This window comes from Callospermophilus lateralis, chromosome 7 (assembly GCF_048772815.1).
Source record: "Callospermophilus lateralis isolate mCalLat2 chromosome 7, mCalLat2.hap1, whole genome shotgun sequence".
Lineage (NCBI taxonomy): Eukaryota > Metazoa > Chordata > Mammalia > Rodentia > Sciuridae > Callospermophilus > Callospermophilus lateralis.
This window is the reverse complement of record NC_135311.1, coordinates 2,168,738-2,182,774: the sequence shown is the minus strand read 5'-3', so window position 1 is coordinate 2,182,774 and position 14,037 is coordinate 2,168,738. Positions and strand designations below refer to the sequence as shown.

Here is a 14,037-nt window from a genome sequence, read left to right as displayed (position 1 = left end):
AAGTCCTGGCCATTTGGGGCCAGTCGTGACAGAGGTTATTGTTTGGCTTCCTGGATTGTCACTAGAGATAGCAACTTGGCTTCTGGCAAGTCTGACTTGGAGCAGGTTGGCTTCCTGGTTGTTTATTGTAAATAAAAGATTAATCTCTGGGCAGGTTACTATACTTTGTTTACTAATGCAATAAGATAATAAATAAATAAGTGGTTTAAATTTGGGGGGGAAATGTAGATGATGGAATCTGTATGCATAGCTACTTAAATTAATTAAAAAGAGTTCAGGGCTGGGAATGTGGCTCAAGCGGTAGCGCGCTCGCCTGGCATACGCGGGTCGCTGGGTTCCATCCTCAGCACCACATAAAAATAAAATAAAGATGTTGTGTCCACCAAAAACTAAAATAAATAAATAAATATTAAAGAAAGAGTTCAGTAAAAACACGAATTATGGCAATAATTAGTAGAAAATAAAGGAAAAAATATTCTGTTCACTATATCAACAAATAAAAATCATAGGTGCATATATACAACCCAAACTATCAAATTATTACCAGAGAGAAAAAAATTAGAACAGCCTTTAATCTATGTACCCTTATTTTTTCACCATTAAATAAAGGAGAGACATACTCAACTTTAGGTGGAAAGTGTAGAGATTGCAAGGATTTCAGTGTTTCCTGAATCAAAATTTAAAAATTAGTACGATTCTCATCTGAACTCCCAGTGTAGGGAACTAGTGCAGGGTGGGCCTAGAGAGGCAGGCTTTGGGGCTGCAAGAGCCACCAGCACCCTACTTCCCTTTCTGCTACTGAGGCTGGAGGACCCAGTGGGAAAATGCGGCCTTTGACTGAGGAGGAGAGCCGGGCCCTGTTTGAGAAGACAGCCAGATATGTCAGGAGAGTCCTCAGCAGCCGGAGGGAGGCTGGTTGGCACCCGCTGTTCCAGGCTGCACCAGGGCCACAGGTACTAGGTGATTGAGAAGATTTTGAAGCTGGCCGCCTATATCTCTGGGGACCAGCTGGTGTCACTGCTTTGGAAAATTCACTAAGACCTCCGAATTCTGTTTGCACACCACAGCTCTGGGTTACCTCGCACCCTCTGCCAAGTGCCAAGCACATTAAAGCCTGGAGCACAGCAGTTCTTCCTGCGTGGAAACCTGTGTCGAAACCTGGTCTGGTGGAGCCCCTGCCAGCCCTTCTCAGCCCCTGGGAGAGGGGCTGCACCTCACAGCAGGGCAGACACCCCTTTGGCCACAGCAAAATCGACACCAGACTGCAAGAAAGTAGACCCCTTGGAGATTGTGGTGTTCATCAGGCAAACACATGGGTATGGCATGAGGAGACATTGACTTAAAGTCATCGCAAGAACGTGACAGCTGTGTGGAAGGGCCTCGTCGTGTTTCCTGGGTCCATGCAGATGCCACCATCAGGTGGACTTGCAGGACTGTGACCTCTACAGGGAATTCTTGGTTTGATATTCTCATCATCACTGACAAGTGCAGGCTGGATTCTCACTCTACAGAAGTGGCTCGAAAGTGGGGTTTTAGATCTTTGTGTTTGTGATTAAATAGAATGCTTTTATATTTGAATCAGACGGCTTCTTGTTCTGGTAGCAGCTCCTAAATTATTGGAACTGAGGACAAGAATAGCATATTATTGTTATTGGTGGTAATACTGTTTTCCCAACTCATGGTAAGAACACAATGCATTTTATTTGTTATTTATTAATACCACAAAAGACAGATATTGCTATATAAGAATAGTAGACCATGTTTGAGGTTTTATATTTGAATTTGACTAAAATAAAAAATGCAGTTGAGTCAGATATTTTTCTATACAGTGAATGCTGTGTGGTATGGAAGAAAAACTTGGACTCAAATCCCATTCTGCCACTTATCAGCTATATGGCCGGGGACGAGTCGTTGAGCTACAGTAAGCTTCATTTTTTTCTGTTTTAAAAAAACCTCAAAACTGAAAAAAAAAAAAAAAAACCAGCTTTGGCCATCAGCCTAAGAATGTTTTTTAGGGTTAGGAAACATGATTGTAAAGCACAAGGCCTAGTGCCTGGCAAATAATAGGTGTTGGAGAAAATAGTAGGAGTTATTTATTTTTGGGGGGGAGTTATTTTTATATTATGTATATTACATATTTCTTTTACTAAAATAGGGTCTTTTTAAATATTTATTTTTTAGTTATAGGTGGACACATGTCTTTATTTTACTTTATGGGGTGCTGAGGATCGAACCCAGTGTCTCACCCATGCTAGGCACGCGCTCTACCTCTGAGCCACAGGCACAGCCCTAAAATAGGGTTTAAAAATTTTTTTTTTGTTTGTTTTAGTCATAGATGGACATAATACTGTTATTTATTTATTTATTTATTTGTATGTGGTGCTGAGAATTGAACTCAGTGCCTCACACGTGCTAGGTGAGCACTCTACCACTGACCACTGAGCCACAGCCCCAGCCCAAGTATAGGGTCTTACGAGTATAATTTGATTATATTGTTTTGATTTTTACATTTTTTTTTTCAATATTTCTCTTTCTTGAATGGGATCACAGGTTGTAATTTTGTTTCATCACTCTTATTTTATAAAACATTTCTCTTATCAACCTTTACTTACCTGACTAGACTGAACTAAAAAGCACTAATTACAAATCCTGAAATAATTCAGCACCTTCATCTTTCCTCATACCTTCCCAAAATTACTTAAGAATTATTAAAATATTTTATAACAAAGAATATTGCAGAGCCAGAAGTTTTAAAAACTACCTGTACTGTAAAACAAAACAATTTCTTAAATGAATATAATACTTTTAATTCCAAAGGTGACATCTCTAAAAATACTTCAAACTATAATAGATAAATAAATAAATACATAAATAAATTTCTAGTATATTTTTTTCTGGATGGGGGCAATTTTTTTCCCAAAGTTCATTTAAAAGAATAAACAAAAGAGAGTAAGACAAATGAGCTCATTCAGTATATATTTACAGATTTCCTTGTTCCGAGGCCTAAGGACATGTGATAAACCCAGCCTAATTCCCTCTTAAGTGCAGGATCCATCTTGTCAAAAGTTATTAAAGTTTCATTTCTGTTTTCTATAAAGTAGTAGGATTTCTATTTAGCCTGGCCGTATTTTGATGTTTTAAACTTATTTGGAATGCCTGCCTGTGCCTTGAACTCACCCATGCCTGGCTCTCCCTGACCAGATAACAACCCTCTCTGAAACCCTAATGGCGCCTCATAAATTCTGATGTTGGGATCTAAATTGACTCCCCAAGTGCTGAACCATTTAGACCATTAACCCACTACCTGCCTTTTTATTATGCTTGTCAAAAAATGTTATCTGTAAGTTCTCAAGACCCTCCCCCCCTTTTGCAACTTTCTTTCTTTTTTTTTTTTTAAAGAGAGAGTGAGGGGGGGGGGAGAGAGAGAGAGAGAACCCTTTCTAATATTTATTTTTTAGTTATCGGCGGACACAACATCCCTGCCTGTACATGGTGCTGAGAATCGAACCCGGGCCGCACGCATGCCAGGCGAGCGCGCCACCACTTGAGTCACATCCCCAGCCCCCCTTTTGCAACTTTCTGTGCCATAAAGTTGTGCTCCTAGAGAGCTGGAGTGCTGTCTTCTATCCATGGATTTTGGGAGAGACAGCCCCAGCTGGTTGGATTTACAAGCTTGCTTTAATTTGATTTAAAATTGAAGTCGGTGGTCTTTTCTTTGTGGTTTAACACAAGTAGGAGAGAAAAGGTATCCTGTCTTTACTATCACAAAGTTTATGCTGAGGCCCCTATAACAAAATACAGATTAACGAGAGAAAAGCATACATACTTATTTAATCTCAGTTTTATGTGACACAGGAGATATCAGAAACAAAGACCCAGAGAAAAGGGAGGCTTTGTGCTTAGTGTTTTGAAGAAGTGGGGAGTCATGGGGACGTGTGATCTGGCAAAGAGGTTCAACCTAATGGTAATAAACTGGTGGGGAGACTTAGCAATGGCCATTTTTTCCGACTCCTCTCTGTGTCTCAGTGACTTCAGAGATGAGGACGGCTCTTTCCTCTGGGTATAGGGAGGGCACTTCTGGCATGGTGTGTGACCTGCTTTAGGGAAGAAGGGAGAGGAAAGGTAAGAGTGGCCTTCCTGCTTCTGCTGTTCCCTCAAATGCCAGTGGGCCACCGGCATCAGATACATTAGTGAACAGGATATTAAAAATGTAAGGTGATCTGGTAAAAGCAAGATGTGTTATCTTCTTTTGTTAAGTGCTATTATCATTACCAAACTTAATATAATAAATGTTATAAGGTGTTAAGAGCCACAGCCGAAGGGGCCCCAGCAAACTTCCAGCTGCCAGCAAACTTATAGCTGCCAACTGATTAGCTCTTCTGCCTTGATGCTCATTGGGCTGTTTCCCCGCCCTTTCAGACCACGGAGCTGCTCATTGGGGGATTTTTTTGGTTCCGCCCACACGATCCAGCCAATCAGCCTCAAGAGCAGGAGGAGTGGGGGAGGTTGAGTGGCTTGTGGGAAGCCGGTGGTGGCAGTTGGGCTCTGAGGGTTTTTCCTGAGGAGCTGTGTGGTGTGGTGTGTGGTTCTAAAAATAAAGTTCGTTTCTTTTGACAAGTGGCTCCTGAATTGTGCCCAGCCAGACTGCGGCAATAAGGTCTACACCTGAAAGGAAAAAATTAATGACAAAAATCTTAAAGAAATCAAGCAAAAGTGAAATGTGTTACTTCTTTTCTTACTGAATTCCTGTTGTTGCTGAAAGCTTCATCCTTGTCCCCAAAACCAATCCGCTAATGAGGAAAATGTTTTGAAAAAAAGGAAAAAGAGGCTTATTGCTTTGCTAGCAAAGGAGAGACACAGGGACTCCTGTCCCAAGGCTGTGACTCTGCCCATCAGCAGGAAGGGTGTGTGAGGGGGAGCTTTTAAAGAGGAGATTTAAAGGCTACATGCCAGGTGTCCTCTGTTGGAGTCGTAATTCATTTGTTAATTTGGGAGAGAGTCATTTCTGATATCTTCAGGGGTCATCCCCAAAGTCTAGATTACTTATGGCAGTTGTAATAGATTCCTATATAGATTCCTATATAGATGTCTATGGCAGGTGTGTGCTCAAGGATGGATAACTCTGTCTAGGATGGGAAGAAAGGTAATCCTGTTTCCCTGAGATTAAGAAGGAGATTAGGGAGGAGCAGGAAGAGAAGAGAAAGAAACATGTCCATTTTAAAAATAAGTTGCAGGGCTGGGGATGTGGCTCAAGCGGTAGTGCGCTCGCCTGGCATGCGTGCGGCCCGGGTTCGATCCTCAGCACCACATACAAACAAAGATGTTGTGTCCGCTGAAAACTAGAAACAAAACTAGAAAATAAATATTAAAAAATTCTCTCTCTCTTTAAAAAATATAAAGTTGCAGGCTGGGGTTGTAGCTCAGTGGTAGAATGCTTGCCTTGAACGTGGGAGGCACTGGGTTCTTAATCCTCAGCGCCACATAAAAATGAAAGTTTTGTGTCCATCTACAACTAAAATAAATAAATAAATAAATTGCAGTGGCAGAGCAGCAAGGGTTATATTCAAAGCATAAAGGGGACCACTGTTACACTATTATGGCATAATATTGCTTTGAAAGAGCAAGAATATTAAAATAATATACTTTACATTCCTCTCATTAGATTACCAAAAAAAAAAAAAAAATCTTTTTAAATCCTCATTACTGGAACAGATAATCTAAGAGAATGATCTGTGAAATACTAAATGTTCATTGCAGGGTTAATTATAGGGGGAAAAATCTGGAAGCAGCCTAAATGTCCACTAGTAAAGCAGTAGTAAATCATCCTTTCCTCCTGGGGCAATATCACAGAGCCTTGAAGAAGAGTATTTTGAGGGGCTGGGGTCAGTCATAGAGTGCTTGCCTTGCAAGTGTGAGTAGTAGGTTTGATCCTTAGCACCACATCAAACAAAACAAAATAAATGTATGTGTCCATAAAAAGAAGAAGAGGAGTTTTGAACCAATTCAAATGAAAGAGGAAACACTGGAGTTCAAAGGAACATTAATGATCATGAAGTCCAAGACCTTTCATTTGGTAGGTGGAAAACAAAATCTGGAGAGGTTAAGTGACTTTACCTAAAATATGTAGGGAGGAAGCTCTGATCTTGTGTGCTTAGTGACACAGAGTCTGGAGTAACCAGACCCGACTTTCAATCCTTCCTCTACCACTTACAAGTTTTAAGATCTGTGAGGATTATTATATAATCTCTGGGTCTCAATGCCTGTTGCACATCAAGTCTTTAATAAATATTAGTTATTAGGATGTATGTGATATAATAAAGAACATATATCATCTTTGTCCTTGGTTTCTGGCCCGGAGCTTCAAAATCTCTTGGAATTTTCTGAGGGATAAGAGTGTCTTTTTAAAATTCATTGTGAGTTTCTTATTACCATACCCGAATTTATGCTGATGAATTGACTCATGGAGGGTCCTTAGGTATTTTCAAGGAAGGATCTGGCCAGACCAGAAAGACCTAGCATATAATTAGAGGATTAGAACTGTCAGCTCTGCACCACTGCCTCCCCCCAAATTCTTTTCTCCTCCAGGGAGAGAGGAACTAAAGATTGGTTCGATTTGAGGACAGTGATTTACTCAAGCACACTTACATAATGAAACCTCAGGGAATACTCTGGATTCGGGGCTCCGTGGAGCTTCCTGGTTTGTGAACACACTGACGTGCCAAAACAGTGGTGATGCGCCCAGATTCCACAACGAGAGGGTGGGAAGCTCCCCTCCTCCCCTCTTCACCCTCAGATCTCACTCTATACATCTCTGATATTTGACTGTTCTTGAATTATATTCTTTATAATAGAACTGAAACATAAATATAGTGCTTTCAGTGGCTTCTGAGTTTTTCTAGCAAATTGTTGAAACAGACAAAGCTGTGAGATCCCCTGAACTGCTAGGTGACTGGACAGAGAGTGGGCGAGCTGGTCACCCAGGACATGCCGCTGGTGTGTTGCCCTTGTGGAAACGGAGCTGTCTCTGGGTGGTCACTGTTGGAACTGAATGGCAGTACTCTTAGCTGGTGTCACAGGGTTGGTGCTGGAATACAAAATGACTAATAGAACAACAATGATTATGCCACTCCTCTCCTAGTCGCCAAATTCAGTCTTACCTCATTTCTTCTCTCCTCATCAGTCTCTCTGCTATGTCCCATTCTTTTTTAATTTTATGGGACTGTTTTATTGGAGGTATCACAAATCTCTATTCCTAAAGCAGTTCTCTGATTTTCTCTGTTCCATTTCTCCTTTTCTACTGAAATGACTTTTACATAACAATGACAAATTAATTTTCCAGAAATGGACAACTTTGTTAGTAATACTCCTTTACTTAAAAATACCCTGTGGCACCCCCATGGCTCATTAATCCAGGTCTTCTATGCCCTGAACCCCTTTTCTTGTGTTATTTCTCTTCTTTCCCTAAATATAGTCTGTTTTCTAGTTACATTGAAATTCTCATTACCATATTCTGTGGGGTAAATTGTGTTCTCCAAAAAGAGATGTTCAAGTTCTACCTAGTACTTGTGAATGTGAACTGATTTGGTCATAGAGTCTTGATTAAATGATGACATCCCACTGGATGACAGAGGAGTCCCAGGTACAGATAGAGAAGGAGGCCCTGTGAAAAGACCCACAGACAGGACAGGCTGCAGTGGAGGCGGAGACTGAGGGGGGTGTCTACAGGCCAAAGAATGCCGAGACGCTGGGTGACCACTGGAAGCCAGAAAGAGGCCAGAAAAGCCCCATCTGGAGCCGAGACTTCAGGCGCTGGCCTCCGGAGCCACAGAAGAGTGAATTCCCGGGTTTTTTTTTTTTTTTTTTTTTCCTTTTTTTAAGTTTGTGATGCTTTGCTTTTGCTGCTATAGGAACCAAGACACCATCACACTTCATTCGCGCTCACACTTCTCATTCTGCCTGGAATACCCCAGATCCGAGCACCCAGATCCCAGACAAGCAATTTCACGGACATGGGATCCCAGTGCTTCTTGTGTCTATCACAGGCCTCTTGTCTGTGGAGTTGTTATGAGCAGCCGTTACTCAGTCCCTTATTCCAGGGGAAACTCCTGAAGGGCAGCAGTTGTCTTTGTGGCTTTCACCTTTTATAACAATGTCTTCTTACAATGCCTCTTTAAGTCCAGTTGGGATTAACTGCTTCATTAGAGAAATGCAAGGAGGGAAAGATCTCAAGTGTACTTAAAAATGGCTATTTTACTTCTCTTGAGAGATTATTTCTTAAAACTCACTCTGTATTTGCTACTTAAACTTAAAGCATAAAAATTGGTGTAGAAACTTGGAATAGAACCACCATTTGAACCAGTTATCCCACACCTAAATTTATATCCCAAAGACTTAAAATCGGCATACTACAGAGACACAGCCACATCAATGTTTACAGCAACTCAATTCACAATAGCTAAACTATGGAACCAACCTAGGTGCCCTTCAACAGATGAATAGATAAAGAAAATGTGGTATAGATACACAATGGAATATTACTCAGCCTTAAAGAAGAATGAAATCATGGCATTTGCAGGTAAATGGATGGAGCTGGAGAATATCATGTTAAGTGAAATAAGCCAAACCCCAAAAAACTGAAGTTGGAATGCTAATTCATAATAAGTGTGTGGGGGGCTAGTGAAGAATGAAGGAACTTTGGATTGGGCAGAGGGTAGTGAGGGGAGGAGAGAGGGTGTAGGGGTGGGAAGGATGTGAAATGAGACAGATTTTATTACCCTATGCACTTGTATGTCTACAGTATTGGTGTACACCATGTACAGAGGAATGAGAAGTTGTGCTCCATTTGTGTACAATGTGTTAAAATGCATTCTACTGCTATGTATGATTAATTAGAACAAATAAAAAAGCAAGCAAGCAAGCAAGCAAGCTGGGTGTGCTAACCTGTGAGGAATGCCTATAATCACAGTGACTCAGGGGGCTGAGGAGGGAGGATCACAAGTTCGAAGCCAACCTCCGTCATTTAGCAAGACCCTGTCTGAAAATACAAAAGGCTAGAGGTGTATTTCAGTGGTAGAGCACCCTTGGGTTCAAGCCTAGTACTGAAAAAGGACTTGAAGCATGAAGTTCTTCAGAGGTGTTCTAAGAAACCAAGGAAAGAGGGAAAAATCATGTAAAGCGTTCCAGAGGGAAATACAGTGGAATCACCCAGCTACTAGACGCACCTAAATTCATATATTACCAATGTGGATTAAACTGTTGAGCACCGAGGACACCTTGATGCCACGCTGGTGCCAGAAGGTTCTGTTCTGAGTCAGTGTATTCTGTGGATGCTGTTTTCAAGGTCAACAGACTGAATGACCGTTGACTGTGGCTGAGAAGAAAGAACTCATGCTGTAGTTGCAGCCAGAGGCCAGATGGTATGGAAACGCCACAGGAGGAGGTGAAACAAGATGATGACTTTCTTAAACTGTAAGCACTAAAATTTCTCTCTTTTCTTTTTGATCCAATTTGGAAATAATTTAATTAATGAAATAAAGTGGAGGGAAACAGTGTGTGTGTGTGGGGCCTGCAGGACTAGAGGATTCTGTCCAAGGCCGACATGCGCCAGCACCCCAGGTGGGCAGTGCTGGGACGTGGGCCACCAGCACCACGCCTCGCCCAAGGCCCTGCGGACAGTAACCGCCAGACGGCTGCAGTGTGTTCGGAGGTGGCTTCTCGCTCTCCTTCGCCAGGCTTGGCACGTGATGCGTGCAAAGTCAGGAGACTTCGAGGTTTTACCAAAAAGCTAACTTTGGCCAAAAAAAAAAAAAAAAAAAAAGCAGGATTAAAAGCCACCGAAGGAAGGCAGCGTGTTTCCCCAACAGTGCGGCCTAGACTCCCACTTCAGGCCCCTCTGCCGTCCCCCCCTCAGGTCACAGTTCCCGGCAGCGCGTGGCGTCCTCTGTAGTGTGCCCTGCTCTCCGGGGTCAGAGTTCCCAGGTCGAGTCCAGTCGGTCCAGAACCCGGACCGGGGGCCGGGGCAGGCTTCCAGGCTTGCGCGCTGCCCATGCCAAGTCCTGCCTAAGGCCAGGCCACTAGGCACCTTTCGCGGCTGCGGGGTCCTAAGGGACAGTCACGAGAGGCAGAAGCTGCAGCTTCACTGGTCGTCCCCAGGCTGCCATCGGCCTGGCTGTGGCATCAGGGCACCCTCGCCACTTTCCTCGGGGTCCCCGCTGTGCTGCGAGTAGCCCCAGGGCCTCCCACCCACAACCGAGGAGTCTCCGGACCGGGGCCATGGAATGGCGGGCGGAGGTGACAGAGGAGCATTTTGTCACTTGAGGGGTCGGTGGGTGCCATGCCGGTGGTGGGCTCCTCTGGAGCCAGGAGGGACTGCGGTCCCTGCTGAACCGAGGAGCAGAGGCTCACGCCCCTCTGGACTCCTCTCCCGCGCTCAGAGACCCTTTGTCCCCCTGAAATGGAAACACCCTGATCACTGTCCCCTTCTCAGAAGCGGTGACAAGTGTGATTCCACTGGCGTCAAAAGCCGTTGCTGCTCAGGGCTGTCGTGAGCGGGGGTCCTGCCTGTGGCTCTGGGGCAGGGGAGACCTGCACCTCTCCGACGGCCGCGCCCCTGGACGGCCCGAGGAGGCCGCTGTCGCTGTCCGTGGCAGTGCACCCAGGCCTGCAGGAGTGGGCAGCGCTGCCCCCTGTGGTGAGCAGAACCTTCACCTGGATCTTGGGTCTGTCCAGAGGCTCTTCGGCTCACGCGAGCCTCCACCCGCTGGCCTCAGGGCCAGGGGGAGGCCGAGGAGCTGTGGTTGCAGATCTCGGTTCCAAAGTGGCAACCCCCTAGATTCCCGGGGGCCCTGAGGCTAGGGGGCCCCTAGGCTGCTGGAGGACGGTCTCTCCAAGTGCACACGTCCTCGGGGTCAGCAAGCAAAGAGGCGACCGCGACCAGCTGCTCTTTCTGTCGCTTTCGCTGCTGTCCGGTCCGGGTTGAAGTTGGAGAAAGCCGCTGGCGGCGGGCGCGGGCCGGCGGGTCTGCTCCCCGGGCTCGGGCTGCGGCGCCCTTGGGGGCCTGGCGGGGGCGCGGCGGGCTGTGCCCAGGGTCTGCGCGGGGCCCGCCCGCCGCTCCGGTGGCGGCCACTCGCTGCGGAGGGACCCACCGCCGCCTCATCCCGGCCCTGACGTTTCAGGTGAGGGAACGACACATTTTAGCCAGTGGAGCAGACAGCATCTGGAGAAGACGTCCTTGTTTTTCATGAAGGTCATAAACGATACAAAGTTTTCAGAATCACAGAAGTTATCTTTCTCCAATTTGTCAAGGTGTTGGCAAAGCAAGAAAAGTTGTTTCTTCTTGGAGTATACCCTATTGTTGTAGTTGTTGGAAGGGATTACAAAGTTGTCATTGTAACCAAGTGCGGTGGCACATGCTTGTTAATTTCAGCAATTTGGGAGGCAGAGGCAGGAGGATGGCAAGTTTGAGGCCATCCCCAGCAATTTAGGGAAAGCCTGTCTCAAAAAAAAATTTATATATATATATATATATATATATATATATATATATATATATATATATATATATAGAGAGAGAGAGAGAGAGAGAGAGAGAGAGAGAGAGAGAGAGAGAGGCTGGAGTATAACTCAGTGGCACAGTGCCCCTAGATTCAATCTCCAGTAACACACACATGCACACCAGGAAAAATAAGAATGCAGGAATGTTTGGATCAAGGGGATTACTGGAATTGCTGCATCAATGGAGGCCTACCAGGGAGCCCTTACAGTGGCAGCTTCCACTGTTACACACTGGAGAAGAGAGATGAGAGTAATCGTCTGCCAGTTCTCTCTGTCTACCTACAGAGATGATATTGACATGTCAATAACAACCAGTTGGTGGTCTATTTTGCACCATTTATCCACTGCAGCTGTCTCCTACAGACACTTGTTTTTAATGACTTCTAAAAAGGTCAGCTCTCTGCTACAGGGTCACATCCAAGTAGTGTTGTTAACTTTGCCATTTTTGTCTTCTGAAGTCAGACTCTATTTTGTGAGTCCTGTTTCAGCCTGTTCAACAGCCAGTATGGTTGGGTAGCTGGGCTTGTTTTATCTCTTGAGATTTGATAGGTAGGTACTTAAAATATGCAGAATGTCATGTCCACTAAATTTGTCTTGCAATGCCAGAGTAAAAGCTCCTCACTGTATACATGTTGGCCTTAGGATTTTATGTTTGAAATGTATTATTTACTTAAAGGTAAATAGCAAATATACTGTAGTGAAAACATGATAATTATTAGGAACCAGAGAAAGAGTAGAAACAGTTTGATAATACCAAGCTGATAATAATGAGATGCAATTATTCAAATGCTAAAATTCTGACTTAACAGGATAGTTAAAGTACGAAGGGGTTATGAAATATTACTGCATTAGTTTCCTATCACTGCAAACACAAATGATGCTAACAACACAGATTAATTCTCTTATAGCTTTGGAGGTCAGAAACATAAAATTGGTCTATGGGATTAAAATTAAAGGGTCAGCAGGGCCATGTTCCTTGAGAATCCATCCCTTGCCCGCTGCAGCTTCTAGACACTCGCCTATCTTCCTTGGCTCATGGGCCCTTCATCGTCAAAGCCAGTCATTACTTCACTCTGATTTCTGTTTCGTATCACATCTCCTTCCCCACTCAGCTGTATGTCTCCGTCTTGTCTTATTTGGTACTAGGGATGGAACTCTTATTTCTTGAGACAAGGTCTTGTTAAGTGGCCAGGTTGGCTTTGAACTTGCCATCCTTCTGCCTCAGCCTCCCAAGCAGTTGGGATTACAGGCGTGCACAACTGTGATAGGCACCTGTCTCCCTTTTTTATTTAAAAGAACCCTTGTGACTATGTTGGGTCCAGGATCATCTTCCCATCTGGAAATCCTTTACTTAATCACACTTGAAATTACTTTTGCATATAAGGAAACATCTTTAAAGGTCCTGGAAATTAGGACTTGGACCTTTTATGCAGAGAGTCAACTGCCTCCTATAGATCCTTAAAATAAAAATCTAATAATTTTTTTTTCATTAAGGAGTTTAAAATTAGTTAAGAAATTAGCAATGACTGTATAAACTAATTTCTAACACATTTTTTTAAAAAAACTGGATGCTTTAAAATAATTGTACATTTCAGAATAACCTGATTTTTTTGCATAACTGAAAAAAGACCCTTCTATCTGGAGACATATACCTCTTCTTCTGTTAGAGTAACATCCTTCCAGATTTTGTGTTTCCTTTTAGCTTTTTATTTCCATTTAAGTCATAACTCCTCTAGGGTCTAGTTTTAAATATATATCCTAAATCATTATTATTGATCATCTTTTAAAAGATAAAAGCCTAAAGTTTGTGTTTTGCTTTATTGTATGATTATAAGACTTCCTAATTGCATTTAATTAGAAAAGGATGAAATCAGCATAAACATTAGAATCAGTAAAACAATAGCCTCTTCAGAGGAGGAATTGGAGTAATCACAAACTGCTCTATGTTGCTAACAGGATTTCCATTTCAAGGTTCTGCTAATAAGAGCTTGACAAATGTAGAGCTATAATCCTTGCAATTTCACTAAGTAACACATAAGATAACAAAGCAACACATAAGATATCGGGCTTGAATGTGTTAACAAAAAGCAATAATTTAAAAACCATAGTTAAAATTGTTTATTGATATTTCTTTTTTTTTTCTTTTTTTGTGAAATCAATAAAAAATCAGTGAGAAATTTAATGAGGGGAGAAAGTTAATTCTCAGTGCCAGTCCAGACTTCTTTTTTATGTCTTAGCTATTTAGGCATCAGAGTTACTGATAGGTTTTTAAGGTCATAGAATCAGAATTTGCAAACACAATTAGTGTACTGAAGGAATCATCATTCATGGAAGATCTGAATAAACCTTTCTAAAGTCCAGATTTGAAGCTTCGTTTGATATTTTGTGAGAATTTTCGTATTGTACTAATGATCAACAGAGTTTCTCGGTTGTGCCTGTGTGGTTAGTTAAGGCTGACCCTCTAAGATTTGTTGTATGGGAGTC

General features: G+C 43.1%; 1 pseudogene; it reads left to right on the top strand.

Annotated features, from left to right (window-relative positions):
- The first annotated feature begins 824 nt into the window (after positions 1-824).
- LOC143403023 (60S ribosome subunit biogenesis protein NIP7 homolog) lies at positions 825-1,343 on the top strand (annotated as a pseudogene).
- Positions 1,344-14,037: the final 12,694 nt, after the last annotated feature.